This window comes from Apium graveolens, chromosome 3, assembly GCF_009905375.1.
Source record: "Apium graveolens cultivar Ventura chromosome 3, ASM990537v1, whole genome shotgun sequence".
Lineage (NCBI taxonomy): Eukaryota > Viridiplantae > Streptophyta > Magnoliopsida > Apiales > Apiaceae > Apium > Apium graveolens.
This window is the reverse complement of record NC_133649.1, coordinates 65,278,006-65,282,686: the sequence shown is the minus strand read 5'-3', so window position 1 is coordinate 65,282,686 and position 4,681 is coordinate 65,278,006. Positions and strand designations below refer to the sequence as shown.

General features: G+C 36.0%; 1 non-coding gene across 1 annotated transcript; it reads right to left on the bottom strand.

Annotated features, from left to right (window-relative positions):
• Positions 1 to 3,547: 3,547 nt before the first annotated feature.
• On the bottom strand, positions 3,548 to 3,654 carry LOC141715599 (small nucleolar RNA R71). The gene has a single exon (XR_012572356.1). It is a non-coding gene; the product is annotated as a small nucleolar RNA R71 (small nucleolar RNA).
• Between the last annotated feature and the right edge of the window lie 1,027 nt (positions 3,655 to 4,681).

Sequence of the window (4,681 nt, the reverse complement as noted above, 5' to 3'; positions counted from 1 at the left end):
TGAAAATTCCAAAAATTGTTATTTTAATTCCAAAAATTATTTTTAATTCAAAAATAAATCTGAAGTAATTAGTTAATTAATTTTAGTTAATAATTAATTAGTTAATTGATGAATTAATTCGAAAATTAATTGATTAATTGATTTAATTAATTATTAATTGATTTTAATTAATTATTTAATTAGATTTAATTATTTATTAATGATTCAAAAATTCCTAAAAATAGTTTCAAGCTTTAAAATATTATTTTAAATTGTTTTCAAGGCTCGATAATTATTATAAAATTATTTCGAAGCCAGATTTGGCCAACCGAACCCTGTTTATTGCTTTTAAACTTACCCAACGACCCATTTTAATTCCAACAAATATTTTAAAAATCATATTAAATACCCGAAAGACTGTTTATGACCCGAGACTTCCTTATAAATGAAATTTCATTAACTGTCTGACATGAAATGTGCTATATGTGACTTGTTTGTTTGACTGTCGGTCTATACGTTCACTGTTTACTTGTTTATAGCATAACTTTCAATCCGTTAGTCGGACTTGGGTAAAACGAAGGGTAGATAGAAGTGTATACCAAATATAATCGTATGAGTTGAGTATTGATAGATACTTATGTTATGTGAGGAGAAGAGGCAAGGCGTAGGAAAGGGAAATAGATAGTCGAGGATTAGGAGATTGTGATTGGAAATTGGTGAAATATAGCAAGCTAGTACCAGGCAAGTGTTCTGAACTTTCTCGAGATATATTGTAGTTTATTGATAATCCTATATTGCAAGTGCTTTAAAGCACTGAACCCTAAACCTTGATTCCAGCTATTGATCTTTGAGCCGTAAACCTTATTCTTTCTGAACCATTGATTGATAAATCCCCGAATACGAACCACAGATATGCGATACTACTCCACAAATACATGCAAACTAAATACCAAACACTGAATCAGATTGCTTACATATTCAAACCCTTGTACCTTACCCTCTGAAAGACCAAATCCTTATAACCTTGAAACTTTGATTCTTTTGTTATCCATTTCTTTCACCATTTGATAGCCATTTTCATTTGTGAAAATTGGAACCATCTCATTATTGGGCATCCAATGTTGCTTATGATTTTGTTTACTGCTTTACATTATTTATTCTATTATTATGTTAGTATTGGATTATTTTATAAAATTATGGACCAGATTCGTGGTCAGACCAGATTGGTGGTCAAGTTAGGCCAATGTGTGCCTTGGATCCAGTAATTAGAGCAGAGCTGTGTGCCTTGCTCGGGGTTAGTGTGTGACTGATCAGCAGCCTAATCTTGGTTTTTAAAATGAAATTCTAATATCTAATTCTAAATCATTATTCATTGTTCACTTGATACCATAACTCTTTTCACTTGATGATCATTATTCTCAGTCTTGTCATTGTGACTTGCTGAGCTAGTTAGCTCATTTATGCGATATTGTTTATGTTCTTTTCCAGTTAAGAAGGAACCTATTGGTAGCGAGGATCCCCAATCCAGTGCAAGAGCTAGGGGTCCAGGTTGATCGAGTTAAGTTAGCTAATAACTTTTGGAATAGATTAAGTTTATGAAGTTTGTAATAATGTTTAATATTTAGTTCTAAGTTTGAATAGTTGGGATTTGGACGTTTGTAATATAAGCGTGTGTGTGTGGATTGTGTACATACTTTAACCTGTTGCGGTCCGTGGTAGTTGGCAAGTAGGGTCACTGCATATTATTATTATCTTTATTATTGTTATAATCAGGTTATAAATAAGGCGCGTGTGTGTGTGGACCCCAAACTTCTGACCCAGGTTTGGAGGGCGCCACAATATATACTTTAATAAAGGTCGTTTTTCACAAGGAGACGTACCAGAGCACAAGGAGAAGGCGTAAGAAGACCGTTTTAGCACAATTCAACGAAGGAGAAGAAGATCTAGTTTATAGTTGTGATTCTTTATTCTAAGTTTTAACTTTGGATGCTAGTTTTCTTATTCTTGAAACTATACTCTTGTTTCATACTTGGTTTATTATTTAATCTATAAATACTACATTTATTATACCATGATTTCATCAGAACCCACGTTGATGATGAGTCCGATTATGGGCTAATCATTATCGTGAGGTTCTAGCGGATTTATTTGTAGTTTTCTTCAGTCAATTTGTTTCGATGCCTTAGTGTATGGTGATTGTATGATAACGTAGTATTATTTGTCCTTATTCATCTTATGTGCATCGCGAACTTAAAAGATAGTGTGTTAATCTGTAATGAAATGATAGTGAATTTAAGGATTTAGAACTTGCCATGCTACCTTAGGTTCCTGTGTTATTGATATGCATGATTCGTAGGTAATTTTAACCATCTTACTTGCCCTATGTAATCACGATAGATAACTTGTACATTAAGCCATTATGTTGTCAAATTCTATAGACATATAGGGTCTCAATATAATTGGTGTCTATTCAGCTTCTATCTCTTTTGTGGATGTCTGTTAGTATGTTATTCGTGTAACATAAGTTGGCATTTAGCAGTTTCGTGTTGTCTGATTAGTGTCATCACCATTACATGCTAAGGTTAAGAACAATAAAGCTATTGAATGAAGTATTTAATGAAGTTAGAATCCCATATTTGTGTCAAATATTATTCAACTCTCTTTAATCTCTTAGTTAATGTTCTCTAGTATAACTCTCAATAGTTAATCGTAGTATAATCAAAACCCAATTTGTTATTCGTCTTAGCATTGAATAATAGCCATATCATTGTTGCATAAGTGCATAAATCACATAGTTAATTTAACCAATCCATGTGGGAATGAACTTAAAATAATTCTATATTACTTGCGATCGCGTATACTTGTGTGAATTATTAGCGCGTGTTTAGCGACTAACAAGTTTTTGGCGCCGCTGCCGTGGACGCGGTGTAACTTTTAGTGTTTGTGTTTATCATCATTGATCGTTAAAGTTCATTGACTCAGACATTGTTACTTACCTACTCTTTTCCTTGTCATGTTTCAGGTACTCTAGCGAGCGCGTATGCATACGAGTTCGGGGGCTCGTAAGAGAACTATGGATTAAGCCGAGGAAGAAGCTGTAGTGATTCGAAGGGAAGTTTTTGAGGACGAAGAGAAGGTAGAAGAAGAAGAGAAAGTCGAGGAACCAGCTTTAGTAGTGATGGGAGATTAAGCAGAAATTCCTAAGGCTCTGATGGACTATTCTCAGCCTAAGATCTATGATATTCAGTCGAGCATCATCAGACCAGCCATCTCGGCTAACACTTTTGAGATCAAGCCGAGCACGATTCAGCTGATACAGAACTTAGTTCAGTTTGAGGGTTCTCCTATAGAAGACCCCAACATGCACATCAAGTATTTCACCGAGATTTGCGACACTTTCAAGTTCAATGGGGTGACTAAAGATGCTATCAAACTGAGACTTTTCCCATTCCCTCTGAGGGATAAAGCAAAGTGCTGGTTACATTCTCTACCACCAGGGTCTATCACCAAATGGGAAGATCTTGCTCAAAAGTTTCTCACTAAATTTTTTCCTATGATGAAGACTGTTGCAATCAGGAATGCTCTTACTCAGTTTGCGCAACAAACTGAAGAATCTCTGTGTGAGGCTTGGGAGCGATACAAGGAGATGCTAAGAAAGTGCCCACACCATGACATGCCTTATTGGATGATTATAAACTATTTCTACAATGGTTTAGGTGCACACTCTAGACCTATGCTCGATGCAGCGTCTGTTGGAGCCTTATGGGCCAAAAGCTATAATGAAGCTTATGAGTTGATTGAGCTAATGATAGATAATAAATACCAGAATCCTATGCAGAGAATGTTGCAACGCAAGGTAGCATGAATTTTGGAAGTGGATACAGCTACTTCTATAACTGCTCAACTTCAAGCTTTGACGATGAAACTGGACTCTTTGGCTAATTATGGAGTTAATCAAATCACTAGTGTTTGTGAGCTTTATGTGGCGACACATGAAATTGAGCAGTGTGCTATTTCTAACAAATTAGCTCAATTTATGAGCAACTTTCAGAGATCATAGCAATAAGCTCCAGCCACTTATCATCTAAATAACCGCAATCATCCTAACTTCAGCTGGAGTAACAATCAGAATGCGGTGCAACAATCTTATCAGCCATACACAACAAAGTAGTATAACCATCCTGGTTTTCAGCAACCGTAATATGCCCCTAGGCAACAACTTCAACTTCAGCAGTTACCGCAAGCTAATGAAAAATCTGAATTGGAGGAGTCAAGGCTCATGTGCAAGAGTCAAGCTGTTTCTATCAAGACCTTGGAGAATCAGATTGGGTAAATTGCTAATGCATTACTGAATCGTCAACCTGGCACGCTTCCGAGCGATACTGAAGTGCTAGGGAAGAAGGAAGCTAAGAAGCATGTTAAAGCAATTACAATGAGGTCTGGTAATGTTGCAAATCCTAAAAAAGCTAAGACTCCAGATTCTGAAGTTGAGGCTGAAGAAGAAGATGTATAGAAGGAAGCAAAAGTGGAACCAAACAAGACTACTGTTGAGCACACTCCTCCTGAGGGTAATACAGGGGAGAAACAGATCTATCCTCCACATCCTTTTCCTAAGAGGCTGCAGAAGAAAAAGCTGGATAAGCAGTTTACGAAGTTTCTGGATGTGTTCAAGAAACTTCACATCAACATACCTTTCGCTGAA